We start from the raw sequence: 20,277 nt of genomic DNA on the forward strand, positions 1-20,277 counted from the left end.
GACTTATCAACTTCGATGTAAATACTTCACAACTTTGCTAGAGGAATCGATATTAGCATATCAATTAAAACACTATTACATAACTTGATTATTAATTAAATCTAATTAACTCTAATTAATTTAATTAATAATTACATATCCAAGGCAACATTCCAATTAATATCAGTTGACTAATAACTAACTATAATTTTGTAAGTTAAAAGTCATCTATAATTCAGTACACAAATATTCATATTCATAGTTCAATAATAATAACTTGTTAATATTTAATAACAAGCTATATTGGAAATCTTATTAATAAATCTATGATGACCACATTCGTCATTCTTTTAACAATATTCCCATTTTATTTTAATAATAGCAAGTTATAATAAATCCCCAATACCAAGTATTATTATCTCAAATAAGTTTCTCCTATGTACGATAATTCAATTAATTAATACTCAAAATTATTAACCAATTCAATTTGATTAATATCTTTTACATTACTTCAATCATTAACTAATCTCCTCTAGATTAACTCTGATCATATTAATTGATAACTATTTAAACTATTTACACTATTATTTATTAATAGTTTGTTAGTCTCAACAAACATTAATAAATAATAAACTCATCAAAACTATTATTAATCGATGTAGAGAACTTTACATAAGCTTGATTAGTTAACTCTTAATACCATTAAGGTATATCAATAATTTAGATAATAATATATAACGTATTAATAATACCATACTAATTCAAATTATAACAATGTTATAATAGTGACTTCATGTCAATTAAATCTTAATCTATTATCATTAAAGTCTCTTCATTTAAAAACGTAATATAAAATTACCATCTCTAAATTATTTAATATATATTAAATAGTATTTAATATACATTACAAAAATTCCACTATATAAACTATATTAAAAATATCTTTTCTTTTAATTTTCTCTCATTTAAAAATCTATTTACTTAGATTCACTAATAATTAATTACACTTCTTCTACTATTAACTAATCTTAATTAAATTTGATTTAATTAGATTAGATAATAAACCATATAAAACTAATGCATATTAATAAGATTCTAATAAGGGAAGATTGCAATAATATCTTAATTCATTCCATGCTTTGATATATTATTTTTGTGAAGTTTAAGCATAAAGAACTCTTGGTTATGGAAAATGGAGAAATATTTGTCCTTGAATAAAACAGTCTTAGTACGACGGTCATATCTCCCTAATGAACTGTTGGATCGAGCTGAAATTGAAATATGTTGGAGAGGGCCAAGTTGCACCACTTCTGACTAGAGTGATCGAATAAATTTGATCACGATAAAAAGTTATGAATAACTGAGTTCGGGTCTATCCAAGGGGCAGCGACAGGACAATTAAAAAAATTTCTTCTAAAAAGGTAATTGTTCTCTAAATTTATCCAATAATTTCACTAATGGATTTGGCCATAAATCTTGAAACCATTTTCAAATCTATTTCAATTTGATTCTAATTCGAACCCAAACCCGTTTTCTCTTTTTTTTTAAATCCATGCATATAAAATTCTCAAATAAATTTAATTGCCCAAATTGAAAATGCATACAATAAAAATATGAAATTCCTCAGAAGACATATGGAAGACACGAAGAAGACAGGAATGCATGATGCGAAAAAAGCATAAGAAAAATCATAAAAATCTACCCAAATTCTGATGCTAATTCGCTCTTCCTCAGAAAACCCGCAGAGCAAGCTCCCTTCTTCAGAGTTCTTGAGTCCTCCAATGCTCCAATTGCTCTCCACCCCCCTCTCTAAGCTTCTATGAATGCCTGAATATAAAGAGCTCTCAAGAACCTTTGGATTGCTTCTTGAAACCACTGAAAGGTGTCACCAACTAAGCATGGGTCTTTTCCAACCTTTTTGATGAGTCATAGAGTTGTAGACACCTTGTGCTTAATTGATGCACTAACCCCCGTGTTGTTGACACATGTTAATTCCCATGCAAGCTTATAATTCCAATTTACTTTTTAAATAATCTCTATTTAAATTTTATAACTTTCATTTTAATTTTTATAACTTTTATTATTATTATTTTATAATTATTATTAATTTTAATTTCTAGTTTTCTTTTATTTAATTCCTTTTTCCCAATAATTCACATTTAATTAATTACAATCAAAATATCAAAGATCATGATATTTTATTAATTTTCTCAAATAAATAATTTATTAATTAAATCTATTTATTAAGACTTAATTAATGGAAAATTCACCATAGACCTCCAAGATAAAATATGAAAACCCATCATAGAACAAATCATACAAAATAAATCTAAAGGGTTAAAAATCATGAAACATGTCATCCGACACATTCAGTGGGTATTCAACTCAGATACTTGTCCTAATTTTTCAATTAGGACAAATGGCTGAAAGGGTTGGGATTTGGACTTGAGAATTTATCTCCCCTCTCTTATCATTGAGATAATGTGATAGGGTATGCTCATCCTGGCAATTCAGGGAAGTTGATACCCGGTACCTGCAACTTGCATAAAAACTATGCATGTACAAATACAATATATACTAAACTAAACAGACAATGGTAGGAAGTGGTGCATCGTGTAGATCCTGACTAATAGGTGACTACGACTCCCTTACTTAACCACATCAAACATGCCATACAAAAGAAAACACGCAAGGAAAACACATACATCATACACATGCAAGTATGGGGTAAGTATCCATAAGAAAGCACATATGATAATAAATAATCTTAGTAATCATCATTAATAATTGAAAGCAATGTAATAATCGTCATCAATAATTGTGAACACTAAAAATAATCATCATACATACATGAAATGTAGAGTCTAAGTAATCTCATCACATAATAAACTGAATCCATAGCACAATATCTGATAATCTCAAAAGAATGCTGCTAACCAACAACATAAAACTAGTTCTAAAAGAGTTCAGCAACGATAACAAAATGTGAACCAGGGGCAGGCACTACACAACCCAATTGTACTATAATCACTATCTGTGTCAATCACGCAATCTTTTGTGCTTGTGATATCCCCTTTTGATGCAACTAGCTCAACCTGCACAACATCTGTAATCCCTTCTGCCTATGAAGATGATGCAGATAAACCATTGCCTGAAGAAGTGCTAATGTCTCCCTGTATCGAATCTGCATGTCTGTTAAACTCTTCATACAAGTTTCTGCTTGTCATAGGGAAGGTACGATCCTTAGGCCTATCAATCAGGCTCTTTAACCACGTACGTGCCATAGGTGACAAATTCCTCTCTTTTGTCCAAACATACCATAAGTCTTTTGCCCAAAGTTTAGAAATTTCATCCTCCTCCTCAAACAGGATTGTGAACATGATGGAGTGCATTGATGCCAATACCCTGCTGGGATGAAACTTGTCCATAATATTCCAAAATGTATTAAACATCCTGCGAATGTCACCAATACAACCTATTGCCAGCATAATATTTTCAAATCTACACCATGCAAATACTTCAAGTAATCTTGCCCTCTTTGTGAAATAAGGGTCTTGGATGTTGTCCAACTTTTTGAAGCTTTTTACCATGGGATGAACTATCTCTCTCATAATTTGATCATCATAAGAATCAAGGCCAACTATTATCCTCATGATTTCACTAATGCAAGAGAGAGCTGTAAGTCTTACTACCTCATCATGATGTCTCAATAATCGAGGCTTAACCAACGAACCAAATGCTGGAGATAAAGCTGTTTGCATAGCATCGGATCTTGACTAATCAAACTTGCCTAAATAAGCTTCCAACTCCTCCAAAGTTCTTAGAAGGTCCTCTACTTGCTGAAATGGACAATCTAATTTCTTCTTTACATTGTGCATTCTTTCTTCCAAATCCTTGTCTCCTATGAAAGCCATACTGATAATTGAATTCAATCTGAAATAACCCAATCAGGTTGGCAGGAAACCGCTCTGATACCACTGTAATAATCCTGCTCAATTTTGACCTTAAAATGCTGATTGAAGGCTCGAAAATTTTTGTCAAAAACTTTGCATACAAGGGGTCATATGACTGATACAATTTTTTAGATTGCTGCAATGACTCTTGTTTCGATTTGCATCAAAGAGAATGCTTTAAAAAAATTCCAAATTGTCTAAACAATGACCTAACATGAATGTGCAACTAATTTTGACAATATTCAATACAAATATGAGACTTAACTACTTGTAATATGCAGCTACAACAACTAGTGATTATGACAAATACTTTGGAGGCAACCTAGGATGGCATTAATGCACTTACAACCAAGTTTCATTAATATAAACACTTAGTATGCAAAATTATAACATTATTTATGCCAAAAAGAGAACTTACAACCAATTGACATTTTGTCAAACAATTGGCATACAAACTAATAAGCTGATCATCAAACTCTAGGTTTGCAATATAGATAGTCTAAAAATTACAATGCTCTTTCAATTGCAAAATCCTAGTCTTCCTTTGATACCAATAATGCCAAATGGAAAACAAAGACAAGTACAATGTGAAATAGTGAAGTGCTGAAGCTATATTTTGTACTCTACTGAAAACCTACATTTCTCAAAAAATATGCCAAATGAGAAGTGAAGAACCTCATTGTAGATGGCTGCAATAATTTTCTTCAATGCTGCTCCTTTTGCTTTGTATTTTTTTTCTTCTGATATGCTTTTTCCACTTGCTTTTTCCAGATTTTCTTTTTTCATTTTTCTTTTACGAACTTCTTTTTTGGATTGCTTTTTTTTGGAGCTACTTTTTCGGACTGCTTTTTTGGCCTGCTTTTTCAGACTATTTTTTTGGCCTGCTTTTCAGACTGCTTTTTCGACCTACTTTTTCAGTTCTACTTTAAAATGGCTTCCTATAATTTTAGACCTGCTCGAAATGACCTCCAATAATTTTGGCCCTGCTAAAAATGCCTCTTGAAATGCTGAAAAATGGCCTTAGGCCCAATGATGCCCTAGGTGAAGTGACTGAAGTATCACCTCCAAATGTGCAACCCTTCAGAAGATATTTCACTTCCTCAGTTATGCAAATCCAGGAGAGTTTTCATTCCCAAAGATCAACTGACTATCTAAAACCACTTGGCTCCACAATAGACTATGTGACTGAATCACAATTTGATGTCAAGAGATAAATAAACAACTGGATGATCAGAATGAAGCCCGAGGTGCCTATTTAATCTTTTTTTTCTTCACTTTCTCCAGAAACTTCTAGAACATTATTTTATTTTATCTATTAAGTGACTTTATAAAATATTTTATAATTCAAGTCACTTTATTAAATTAATTAAATATAAAGTTACCTTTTAATATTTATTTATTTGATAACTTTATAAATAATTAACTTAATACCACTTATTTATTTAATTAAAATAATTAATTAGTCATCCTCATAAAATATTCATTATTTTGGACAACCTAATTAATAAAATTAATTAAATCAAATTGCCTCCAAAATGGGGACATGACAATGTGTGACAACCCACTCTTTTAGTTACTGAATAATTTGGTTTTGGTATTCCACTTGTAATTTAATTAATCAATTTTAAATATTGGTAAAAAGATATGTTTTTAGTTAAAACATATTATCTACAACAGTTTTTGAATCTTTGCTATTATGGCTCTATGGGACCAGCCACTTAGCATCTTCCATGGTTTGGGGAGATGTGTGTTTTCATCTATGTGGCCATCAATGACCAGAATTATTATATAACAAGGTTTCCATTGTGATTTGGGGAGATAATTTTTTGAGAAATAGAGGAGTATAGACTGGAATGAAAAAATTAGGGTTGCAAAAGGAGGAAAGGGGAAGGCGACAATGCTTGTCACATACTTGAAGGAAATGATAGTTAGCTACCAAACTAGGCACCCCTTCTTAATTATTGTTTCTTGAAAATTGTGCAAACATTGACACATTAAATCTAAAAATTGATCATGTTGTGTTCATTTTATTTTATTTTATTTTTTCTAAAAAAAAAGTCTTCATTCTCTATGTTATAATAGCTTGTACATCTAAAGTTGAATTTGATAGTAGTTTCTAAGGTATTATCATTGGAAGTACGTCATCCTAGAAAAGATTTAAATATATAAAAGAAAACTATATGGCAATCACCTAGTGTGTTATCACACTTGAATAGCGTGGAAACCAAACTATCGGTCACTATGTTAGTATCATACCTAAGAAGTTTGAATACATGAGGGCCAAGTCTGACTAATTTTGTTACTAGTTTAGAAATTCAGGAGATTGTAGCTTATAAGCTTCCATTCTTGATTGGGTGCTGATGTCAAATTTTTTGCATGGACCTGTACTATGTCTTTGATTGTGAATGAATAATCATCAATGATTCCCCAAAGATTCTTTCAATATTTTAAATGCTCCATATTTGTAACTAGTACAATTTCCATACAATGGAAGTCTGTCAAGATATGCGTGTAGAGATGGTATTGACAATGTCTTGTCAATTGTGTGGCTATATAGAAAATGCTAGGTTCTACGACATATTAGCTGATTTTTCTAGGAATAAAACTATTAGTTTTATCCATACTATGATTTGAGGAATAGTCCTTAAGACTGACCCATATAACCATGTCTCTTAGGTTTTTAACTTCTTCATTGTGGCTCAATATAGATGGTTGGATACCTATAAATGATAGGAGTAACTAGTTTTCTTTTTATCTTCTTTTCTATTAAGATCATATGTCATTCTGATAAGAGAGACATTTGTGCATTAACTTGAACTACAATATCTTATTATTTTATGACATACTATCAAAGTGATTCACAAGGCTCCATTTTCCTTGGTTGCTGCAATCAATAGGGTGGGATCATCTCAACCTTCTTAGATGCAAGTGTATAGTTGAATGTCTTCACCAAATCATGGATACTAATGCAAGAATTGGACCATTGGGCAGTTGTAGTCTCAATTGTGCCAGATAAAGATGGTTTCCATTGGTGAGCGAATTCTATAGGTGACATTTAGCAATAGTTTAATTCTATATTAGTTACTAACTTACACTCACCATAATTACTTAGATCTTGATGGGAAATACTTGAAACTTAGATTTCATTCAAATCATTGACTCCCTTTAACTACAAACTTAGAAGAATTATTCCACCATTTCCCTAGTGGCTTTGAGCGTCATGTTGTTGTTTATTTAAAAATTTATCCTTACTCATTAATAGAGTCAACACAAAATTTACTATGATTGATCATAAAAATTTGAACATTAGTGAACATGTGATGTTCTTGACTACTTGACTGGACTAAATTTAGCGTTGTCTTGAAATGTAATAACCATTCTCCCAAATTTTCTTTTTCTTGAGTGGTTACCCTGTTGTTGTATAATCTTGAACCAATACTTTAACTATTTATTTGTGAATGTTCAAACATATGCTATACCATATTAGTGAGATATCATCAGAATAAAGATGCATTTATCTGATAACTTAATTTTAGGGATATTATGTCCTATCATATTAAGTTTAAGTTGATGAACAATGAAGTCTCTGACTATATTTTTGGTTAATGCTTAAATGTTGCATACATTTTTACTTTGGAATAATGTTGTTCAAAATGGATGAAAGTTCCTAGTGATTAGGAAATTGAAAGTTTGCTTCCATCTGATAAATCAAGAAAGAATGATATGAATCCTTCTTATTATTTTCCAAGAATTTTATGAGAAGCTTGAGATTTATGGTGGGATAATACTCAGAAACTATCATGCAAATTAAATATTTCACATGCTATGAATGTTATATTAAGATAACTCTTACAAAATGGATATTTTATTAAAATTACTTATGGAAATGCCTATGTGTAGATAGTGCATAGTGAGAAATTGTGAATGTGTTCATTTTCATTTTTGTTGCATAAGTGCATTATGTTACCTTTTGAAATGGATGGAGATTTTATGAATATGTTATAAATAATGTATTGCACAATTCCATTACTTTTCTTGGTTTTACCTATTTAGTCTCCCTTGATGCTGGGCTAGGTATCTTTCATGTTAGGAAAGTTCCTGGGGAAGTTTAACAATGTCATTGTTGGGTGGTAAAGCACACCAACAATATTCTCAACCTTGTGTTCTTAGAAAAGTTCTAGAGCTCATTTCAACTTGGTTATCATGGTGAGACTATCTAATATTCATTATCTGGCATTGGTAATTTGGTAACAAAATTATGGTCTCTTTTAAACTTGAGCATATGTATATGTATCATTTTAGTTAAAGTTAATAATAGTTAATCAGCTAATGTTGGCTAGTCAATATTCAAAAGACTTGAATCTCTTTGAATTTTTTTGAATTTCAAGGAGATTACGGATGTGTCATTAGTTTTATAGGGGCAATCTTTACATATGGTATCAGAGCACTTGGTTCCACAATTGGGCCTTGAGTTCACTATGCTAGATACCCAGTTGTAACTCAACTAGTTCACTTTATGTTGTATCAGTTGATGACACGGGTTGCATGTTGTGCCTCTTAGGTATGATTACCTTGACATAGAAGGATATGATGTTCCTTATGCATGTCATGATTGTGATATAAAAATTGCATTCCTTTAAAGATTGTCAAAATGGAAAGTTTATGGAATGATTGGTAAATTGTGTACCTCATATGTTTATGATTATATTTACTTTAAAAATTGTGATGGTATAATATGGATATTGGAGTATTAAATTTGAACTATTGAGATATTCAAAGGATGGTTGAATTTTTCACTAGGCTATGAAAGCCTACCAAATGAAGATTTGGCTTGTGATGCCAATGAAAAATGTCTTTTTATTATGTAAATGACATGTGGTGCAAGAATTTATTTCTATTCTATGCTAGATTCATGAGGTTCATTGATCAACCTAATATAATAAGTAGGAAGAACATGGATTGATTTGCAAAAGTATTGCATGTTCTATTATGCATTTAAAAATGTGTGATTATCAAGATAAATTGCATGTGATGCATGAGAAGTTTGGTTATGTTCTTAGCGACCCTTGGCCACAAGGTGTCATTAAATATCTACTTCCTCTAAGTGACTAGTGAGAGTCATTGTGCTTTAAGTGAATTGGGTTTTCATTTTATTATGTTCATTTTCATGAACTTGGATGTGATGAAGGACTAGCTTGAAATTTTATGTCCTTTATGACCACCGAGCCACAAATTTCTTATATGACCTATTTACTGTGATTCTTGTTCACTTTTATTCTTGTTTTGTATGTCCTTTTTGGAATTTGACTTGAAAATTATGCATCTCATTTTTAAGATTTCTTTGATCTTGAGGTGGCTAGAGTGTGTGTGTATTTTTGATGATGCTAGTCCTATGATTTGGAAGTGATGAAATCTATGATGTTCATTATGGAGCATTGATGGGAGTAGATTGTGAAGAACATGCCACTCTTATATGTGAACAAACAATCATATATGTGATAAATAAAAATTTGTTGAACATCTTGTTGTAGAGCAGCATTGAGATGTGTACTCTCCTTCATGGCTGGGTGTAATGTAGAAATTATGGGAAAGATAGATGGATAATTCATAATTAGTTTCTCTATCTACCAGTTATGTAGAATGGATACATGTTGTTCTTGTTTCTTCTACTATTAAATCAAGCTTTATAAAGTGCTTGGCCAAGCCTTTTTTTTTTCTTCCAAATAATGCATATATGTATATGGTTATGCTTATTTGGTTTTACTAGATATGTGTAGATGTGTAGTTTATTTCTGTTCCCTGCAATTTTTTGTGATTAGGCTACTAGGTACATGGTTGCAATGTATTGTGTTTCACGGCCACACTAGATCCATATGATCTATCTTGTTCTGGGAAGCTAGGCTTCTTGTGCCAGGGTTAGGGTGTTTTTCATGTCAAGAAGAATCCCGAGGGAAGTATTCACTCTATGTTTGGTGAGTTTAAAGTGTCTCAAACCATATTTTATGTGATAATTTAATAGTGTGAAGGTCATACATCACAACATGTGCTTATATGCTGGTTAAGCACACTATGGTGACAAGATGGGCTTGAGGGCCTAAGGTCACTAAATTGATAAAAATTGGATTTATTGATCTTGTAGGTGATTCATGAGCATACCTAGATTATTTACTCAATGTTCTTGATCATATGGTAGACAAAATTGCACTTGTATGATGTTATTATTGTTCCATGTCCTACGTGTAGGTCAACATTTTCCGTGATACCCATTGAGGTATGATGCTTTAAATTGTACTTCATGTATTTATTAAATCATGCATTTGATGGATGGATGATGTGTAGGTTCAAGCATCCTTGGATAATGTCATGTGTTACATTCTTAAATAAATAATTATTTGATAACTTGTGAACATGGTGAATAAAATAGCTGTTGACTATTCAAACTAGGGTTTTTCTTTGTTATGACATGTTGTGTTTGACAATTTGGTATATAATTGGTTATGAAATGTAACTTTATTTGCACCTATCATTTTGACATGTAAGTTGGAAAGTAGAATGAAGTTGCAAAATTAATTGGAAGATATGTATGTACTTGTTGAATTAACTATTTGTAGATGACTTTTGACTAACCTTATTTGAGTTTTTGGCCTATGTGGTAAGTGTATGAAATATGGTCTTTCTATGGAAATGCAAATAGGTATGTATAGATCCCTCTTTTATCTACTTTGATAATATTTTTACATTGGTGTTATGTATATGTGATGCTCCACCATGCATGTGATTTCTACACTATAGGAAGTTGTTGACTCCTTTTATTTAGTCAATTTGGTCAATGAATAATGGTTAATGATTTAGTCATGTGCATGTCATTATATTTCATGATGATTCAAATGGGATGAGTTAGATGTAATGGAATTGCATTACCTGATTATGTTTTGTGGACACTGGTCTATTGATGTGGATGAGTGCTCACTTAGTGAGGAATGCATATTAGATGGTACATATGGTATGTATGGTTGATTATAAGATGGTACTCATGCTCAAGATGTGATTAAAAGATGAGTAAGAAGTTGTAAATTTAAAGGAAAAATGTTGACTCCTAATATTTGAATTTATCTCCTTGAGATATTGATATCGTGAATTAGCTAAAATCACTATGAGCACATGTGTATAAGTATGGAAGGAAGTGGATATGAAGTACCTACTAGTGGGGTCAAATCTATGTGTCCCTAGGTATGATAAGTAAGCATAGGTATGTGTGTGATATAATAAAAAATTTAAGGTAATATGTTACTTGAATTTTGAAAATCATAGAAATAAGGAAGTATTTGAGTAGATATTCCATTTGATATTTGATTTGGTTTATGAAATATGATGGACCGATAATTTTGTGTTTTTTCTATAATGCAACACAGGGAATGAAATATTATAAGAAAAGGGGAATATTATTAGAGAGACGTGGTCTAACCTTGCAAAACTATAGAATGGTAATGGAATTCACACACTCACATGGAGAATGTTCTTGAAAGGACTAATTATTACATGTTCTTATTGCATCACTGTGTTTATCTATCTTTTAAATCTATATTAGTGATATCTTGTAGAGCTGTGTGCTAATTTTATTAGAATGTATTCAAATGAAATGTAGGTTTCTTTTAAGAAAATGAATTATAACATTGTTATGATAGCATCTGAATGTGAGTACATCCAATATTTTGAATATTGAACCATATAAGCAAGATAAATAATCTTGATATTGTGAGATCTTTGAATATGAATTATGTATATCACTACATCAAGACGATGCATTTTATAAGGGGGGAAGGATGTCAGAACCCACTCTTTTAGTTACTAAATAATTTGGATTTGGAATTCCACCTATAATTTAATTAATCAATTTTAAATATTGATAAAAAGATATTTTTTTAGTTAAAATGTATTATTTGCAATAGTTTTTGAATCTTTTCTATTATGGCTCTATGGGTCCATTCACTTAGCATCTTCTGTGTATGGGTAGATGTGTGTGTTCATATGTCTGGCCATCAATGGCCAGATTTATTATATAACAAGGTTTCCATTGTGATTTGGAGAGATAATTTTCTGAGAAACAGAGGAGTGCAGACTTGAATGGGAAAATTAAAGTGCCCCTTCTTAATTATTGCTTCTTGAATACCGTGGAAACATTGACCCATTAAGTCTGAAAATTGAGCATGTTGTGTTCATATTATTTTATTTTATTTTTTTCTAAACAAAAAGTCTTTCATTCTCTATGTTATAATAGCTTGCACATCTAAAGTTGCATTTGATAGTAGTTTCTAAGTATTATCATCAGAAGTACATCATCCTAAAAAAGATTCAAATATATAAAAGAAAACTATATGGCAATCACCTAGTGTGTTATAACACTTGAATAGTGTGGAAACCAAACTATCGGGTCACTATGTTAGTATCCTACCTAAGAAGTTTGAATATGTGAGCGCTGACTCTCAAAATTTAGGGGACTGTGTCTTATACGCTTCCATTCTTGATTGGGTGCTGATGTCATATTTTTTGCATGGCCTTGTGCTATGTCTTTGATTGTGAATGAACAATTATTGATGATTCCCCGAAGATTCTTTCAATATTTTAAATGCTCCATATTTATATCTAGTACAATTTCCATACATTGGAAGCATATTAGGATACACGTGTAGAGATGGTATTGAAAATGTCTCGTCAATTGTGTGGCTATATAGAAAATGCTAGGTTCCAGGACATATTAGTTGATTGTTCTAGGAATAAAACTATCAGTCTTATCCATACTATGATTTCAACAACAGTCCTTAAGATTGACCCATATAACCATGTCTCTTAGTTTGTTAACTTCTTCATTGTGGCTCAATATAGATGGGTGGATATCTATAAATGATAGGAGTAACTAGTTTTCTTTTTATCTTCTTTTCTATTAAGATCATATGTCATTTTGATAAGAGAGAAATCTGTACATTAACCTAAACTATGAAATCTTATTATTTTATGACATACTATCAAAGTGATTCATAAGGCTCCATTTTCTTTTTTTGTTGCAATCAATAGGGTGGAATCATTACAACCTTCTTTGACATGAGTGTATGGTTGAATGTCTTCACCAAATTGTGGATACTAATGCAATAATTGGACCATTGAGTAGTTGTAGTATTAGTTGTTCCAAATAAAGATGGTTTCCATTGGTGAACGAATTCTATAGGTGACATTTAGAAATAGTTTAATTCCATATTAGTTACTAACTTACACTCACCATAATTACTTAGATATTGATGGGAAATACTTGAAATTTAGATTTCATTCAAATCATTGACTCCCTTTAATTGCAAACATAGGATATTTATTCCACCATTTCCCTAGTGGCTTTGAGCGTCAAGTTGTTGTTTATTTAAAAATTGCTCCTTACTCATTAACAGAGTTAAGAAAAAATTTACTATGATTGATCATTAAAATCTAAACATTAGTGAACATGTGATGTTCTTGACTGCTTGATTGGACTAAATTTAGTTTTGTCTTGAAACATAATAACCATTCTCCCAAATTTTCTTTTTCTTGAGTGGTTACCCTACTATTGTATAATCTTGAACCAATAATTTAATTGTTTATTTGTGAATGCTCAGACATATATTATACCAAATTAGTGAGATGCAATTAGGATAAAGATACATTTATCTGATAACTTAATATTGGGGATATTGTATCCTGTTTTATTAAGTTTAAGTTGATGAACAATGAATGTCTCTTACTATATTTTTGGTTAATGCTTAAATGTTGCATATGTTTTTACTTTGGAATAATGTTGTTCAAAATGAATGAAAGTTCCTAGTGATTAGGAAATTGAAAGTATGTTTCCATCTAATAAATCAAGAAAGAATTCAATATGAATCGTTCTTTTGACTATCGAAGAATTTTATGAGAAGCTTGAGATTTATGGTGGGATAATACTCAAAAGTTGTCATGTAACTCAAATATTTCACATGATATGAATGTTGTATTAAGATAACTCTTACATAATGCATATTTTATTGAAATAACTTATGGAAATACCTATGTGTAGATAGTGCATAGTGAGAAACTGTGAATGTGTTCGTTTGTTTTTCTGTTGCATGAGTGCATTATGTTACCTTTTGAAATGGATGGAGATTTTATAAATATGTTATAAATAATGTATTGCACAATTCCATTACTTTTCTTGGTTTTACCTATTTAGTCTCCCTTGGTGTCGAGCTGGGTATCTTTCATGTTAGGAAATATTTTGGGGAAGCTTAACAGCTTTGTGGTAGGGTGGTAAAGCACTCCTACAATATTCTCACCCTTGTGTTCTTAGATAGGTTGTGGAGCTCATTTAAACTTGGTTGTCATGGTGAGACTATCTGATATCCAATGTCTGGCATTGGTAATCTGGTAACAAAATTATGGTCTTTTTAAAACTTGAGCATATGTATATGTATATTTATCATTTTAGTTAAAGTTAATGATATTTAATCAACTAATGTTGACTGGTCAATATTTAACAAATTTGACTCTTGGTGAATTGTTTTGTATTTCATGGAGATTGCTGATGTGGCATTGGTTTTCCAGGGGTATTCTTTACAACATGAGCAATCAATCAACACAAACTTTTAATACTTGATGCTTGACCTTTTTATGAGAATAAACCTTGTGTTTGTGTGTCCAAATATATAAAGAAATTCCTACCCTCCATTAAAGTCAAAAGATATCTTCTCCCATTCAAGTAAAGAATTATTTGAATTTAGATATATCCATCTAAACTCCTTTAACAATTCTTCGACAAGATTTGTGATGTGATTTAGTGCCTTAATTTCTAAACATTTGGGTTGTTCCCTCCTATTAAGAGGAAATGGAAGAGGTAGTCTCTCCATGGCACCTATCGTCCTAAAGATCAACATTTGAATTAGTTTAATATTAAAAGAGAAATAAGTTTTGTCTCAATATCTAGTTTTTTTATCAAGATAAAATACTAGACCTCAAAAACTTGTGCATCATCAATTACCTATATACACATCCATCCATATGAGCTCATCGAATCTAGATTTATTAAGAAATGTCTTTTTGAAGAATCATCCCTTAAAATGGTACCTCCTAGTTGTCTAGGGTGCATCAATATAGGTTCAATGGCTATACTTTTTGTAGAAATAGAGAGGTACTCATTATAAGTTGGAATATATGCACTTGGTTTTCATTATGTGTGCTCCAAGTTAACTTCAACATAATCATCCCACTGAAAATAATGAAGTTTACTAATATTTATATATATCTCATAATAGTTCCTCATTAATTGTTTTGATGTGGGCACTAAGTATGACATAAATACATGAAATATCTTGTCTATAAGAATATTAAGAGTAGTCTCGTCTTTTCTTATTTTTTACCTGAAAAGAATACTACTTTGTGTCTATTAGATTAAAATTTTTATATAAAGTGATTTGAAGCAGTATACACAATAATTTTGTGATGAAAGACATCATGCCATGTCCATTTGTTAGAGTAATAAGATAGATTCTTATTACTCTAGTTTACTCAAGGTAAACTTTAGGCATATAATAATGAATTCTTTTATTAGTTATTTTCATGCAACCTAGGTTTTACCTTTTAGGGTTTTGATCTCCTTTATAACAATTGATTTCTTTGTAATTATTGATTCACTTTTTGATTAATAGTAATTCATCTTTTTTTACATCAAGAATTCCTCCTTGATGAATCTATGAATTCCAGCCTCCATAGTTTTTGCTTCTCTCTTTCTATGATAGATGTTTGCGTACAGGTGATTCTTTGGAGCTATGAGGTTGATCTTTCATCTATTTCAACATTGTATCAAAGCTCCAAACTTTGATTCCCTTGTTCCCTTCATGAGAGATTTGGCCTTGGTTTTCATATCTAGTTTCTACTGAGGATTTTGACTTTGAGCCCAAAGGAACATCACAATTGAGCTTAGAGCACCTCAAAACCCCTATTTCTATATAAAATTTATCTAGTTAGGTGAAAGTTATTTTTGAGGTAAAATAAATTGCAACTAGGCGGTACAACCTAGGCATGCAAATTGAGAAACAATAATTTTTAATTTTTTAAAAAAATCTAAAACAACTAAAAGAATTTTTTTCTTCATTTGCTACAACTACAATTAGGGCTGTATGCTTTCACATAAGTTCTTTGTTTTTTTAGAGAAAGTGCATTTTTTTTAAGGGGAAACACTATTTCATTTAAAACCCCAACCTCCATCAGCCCATACACAGGCCTTCCTACTTCCAATTCATTATCCACATGAGAACATGCAATCTTGATCTTGGAATTTCTTATGAATGCCCATGATTTGGGAATATTCCCTGCTACATCATCTGCTATGAGCTCCCACATGCTTTCATCAACACCTATTTCTTGAGTTTAGAATTATCTTTGTGCAAAATAATTTTTATTGGGAGGTGATTATTTTTAGAGTTCATGCCACATGTAGTTTTTGGTGGGTTGGGTGCATGGTTTTAACTGATTCCAAGCGCTTCAAGCACAAGCTTTTGGTGGTATGCACTACGACCTTTGACATGCACATCAATTTTTGGATTGATCAAGATTTTCTTTGTAAAGGCATTGGATTTTGAGATGCATGTACCTGCATTAGCATTTTAGTACGTGGCACATAGTACAACTTCTAACTATATGCATTTATTTAAGCAGATCATATTTTATTGATCTACATGTCTTTGTATGTGTTGTGCATTTTATTGGTAGGTGTGACTTTTATTGGTGGAAACATTCTTTTTGGTGACCATTTTTTTAATCTATTTGGCCTCCACTCTCCCACAAGCTCCTTGGTCCCACCTTTACCTTTTGCCCAACTTTGGGGATATTCCAAGATTATGTGTTTGTTTGGGTTTCTTGGAGATGTCATTGGCATTACCTTAGGTCATGCAGTAATACATGTCTACTTTTAGGAGTCGTGAGCTATTATTGGCTCCTACCATTCATGGTCTCTTCTCCTAAGAACATGGTTTGGAGCACATATTACAAAGCATGTACATGTCTTAGGGTAAAAGCACAAACCTATGTCACCTTTCGTGATATCTTTTGCCATTTTGGCCGAAAGACTTTCGGTCGAAACCATTTCGGCCGGAATGGGTATGGTCGAACATACATGGCGTTTGCACGCGCCTACGTGGCTTGTACCATTTTGGTCAAAACTCGTTCAACCGAAACCGTTACGACTAAAACCCCAACCCACAATAAAACTGTCATAAACCTCTAACGGCTACCATTGTCACTGTTGCGATTTTTGGAGAGCAGGTCAAGTGTTTTGGTCGTAACTATTACTGGTTTTTTCCTCCCCATTTTTTAATAGTTTTTAAACGTAATTTTTGATTATTAGATGTTAATTGTACTTAAAGTAGTTGTTTTAGAACTATTTTGTGAGTGAAATACTTAAAATTGTTTATTTTTTAATATGTTTGAATTATTTTAATTATTTTAGATTGTTTTATAATGGTATTTAAATTAATTTGTTAGCAAAAATGTAGTTAAACATGAGATAAAAATGTAGAAAAATATTAGTTAAAAGTGTAGAAAAACATTAAGTAAAAATATAGAAAAATATTAGGAAAAACATTAGGTTAAAATATAGAAAAACATTAGTAAAAAGTGTAGAAAAACATTCTAGGTTAAAATATAGAAAAAGATTAGGTTAAAATATAGAAAAACATTAGGTTAAAATATAGAAAAATATTAGGTCAAAATGTCGAAAAAAATAGTTTAAAAATATAGAAAAACATGAGGTAAACATGTAGAAAAATATTAGTAAAAAATGTAGCAAACCTTTAGGGGACATTATTCAGTTTCTAACATAACTTGATGGATCTAGAGGTGAAACAATAATATCTCATGGTGAAATTAATTTTGACATTAAATACAACTTCTAACATAACCCTATATTAACTACAATCATAACCCATACCACATTCCAACCATAACATAGGCCCTCTACTAACCGAATGAACCACACTTAGATATTGATGATGATCATTTTAACAACTAGTTATTGTTAGGTAATAATGAGTCTTACATTACCAAACAACACATTAAGATCGGTTAAATGATATGGTTTTAGGTACATTATCCATGCATCTATGTCTTAAGGGGACAGAGGTGTCGTAATAGGTCATACTATTTTTTATAGGTTCTAATAAGTCTTAATATGTATTATTAGGATATAATAGGTCTTATTAGGTAATGATGATTCTTACATTACCAAATGAAACATAACGACCTCATGATACATTTCTAGGTATTTTTATCCATATATATGTTAAGGGGACCTAGGGACTCCTACTAGGTCATTACGTCTGTTATAGGTTGTAATAGGTATTCATAGGTTTACAAGCACATAATAGGTATTGTCAGGTAATAATGAGTCTTACATTGCCAAACAACATATTAAGATCACTTATGTCAACTGCATTTTTCAGTATGTTATCCATACATGTGTGTCTTAAGGGGACATAGGAGTCGTAATAGGTCATACTATTTTTTATAGGTTCTAATAAGTCTTAATATGTATTATTAGGATATAATAGGTCTTATTAGGTAATGATGATTCTTACATTACCAAATGACACATAATGACCTCATGATACATTTCTAGGTATTTTTATCCATATATATGTTAAGGGGACCTAGGAACTCCTACTAGGTCATTACGTCTGTTATAGGTTGTAATAGGTATTCATAGGTTTACTAGCACATAATAGGTATTGTTAGGTAATAATGAGTCTTACATTTCCAAACAACACATTAAGATCACTTATGTCAACTACATTTTTCAGTATGTTATCCATACATGTGTGTCTTAAGGGGACATAGGAGTCGTAATAGGTCATACTATTTTTTATAGGTTCTAATAAGTCTTAATATGTATTATTAGGATATAATAGGTCTTATTAGGTAATGATGATTCTTACATTACCAAATGACACATAACGACCTCTTATGATACATTTCTAGGTATTTTTATCCATATATATGTTAAGGGGACCTAAGGACTCCTACTAGGTCATTACGTCTATTATAGGTTGTAATAGGTATTCATATGTTTACTAGCACATAATATACTGACCTTACTATCAACCTTAATAAAACTATATCCCATTTACTTTATTAACATTATTAACTCTAATTCAAACTACTAAATTAAGTCATGAGTTCTAAATTATAAACTAACATTTGCTAACTAAACTCATTTACTTATCTAGTAACAAATATTTCTATCCCTATGTCCTAACTCTCATCTACACTCCCCATAATCATCAAAGAATTTACATCAAAATCTAGATTTTAGTCAAGAATTATATTTTTTTATTGCATGTATACATGTGTACACTTAGTTATCATTTAATCAAGAAATTTTATTTTATTTTTATTGCATATACATGTACATGTACAAATATTTATTTTTCACATTTGCATGAGCACGTTACAATGTACATTAGATATGGTCTCTAAGATAATTTGTTTTAAAATACATATGTATGTTACATGATTTCATTTAGCACCATACATTTAATGTTGTGTATTTATATGTACATGTGTTTCAAATTAAATTTAACTTTTAATTATTTTAATTTAAATACACTTGTATGTTTATATTTGTATATATATGCATGTGCAGATCTCTAGATATTTATCACTCTTGTAGCTTCACATTCATATCGTCATATTTATTTTCATATATATATATATATATATATTATGGCATCTGGTTCTGGGGATCGTGCTCCTGCGTCCTCAGGGGATGCCAGTGTTTGTGGTGGGGGTTAGAGTGCTGAGTCTGGTACAACACGTAGATTGACCTCCTCCACTGATGATAGACAACATTTATTTAGAGATATAGTTGCGATATTATCTCGTGCTATGCAAGTTTTGGATACCTCACTTTCCTCATCTACCACCCTCCCTAATAGGGAGAAGGTCACAGCGATGTGAGAGGAGTTATTTCGTATGATTCAGATAGTTGAATCATACAACCCTTTTGATGAAATGAGCATTGAGACATTTTATTCTTCTTTATCTCATAGTGTCACTGGCACTGTGAAGTACACATAGATTGACATTGAGGTTTCCACTGGCATGGTGAAATCCATGTTTCCATCTTATGCAGATCGTCGCAGAGTTAGAGGTTACTCTACGATGAAGTGTATTGATGCACTCGTCGCACCATTAATGTATCCTTGTTGGTTAGCTACTCTTCATAGATGGCCACAAAAGGATGAGTTCCCCCTATATTTCTGCAAACAATTGTTTGCATAATTTCATTTACACTATG

Source organism: Cupressus sempervirens, chromosome 5 (assembly GCF_028749045.1).
Source record: "Cupressus sempervirens isolate cs-2001-9-10 chromosome 5, ASM2874904v1, whole genome shotgun sequence".
NCBI classification, from domain to species: domain Eukaryota; kingdom Viridiplantae; phylum Streptophyta; class Pinopsida; order Cupressales; family Cupressaceae; genus Cupressus; species Cupressus sempervirens.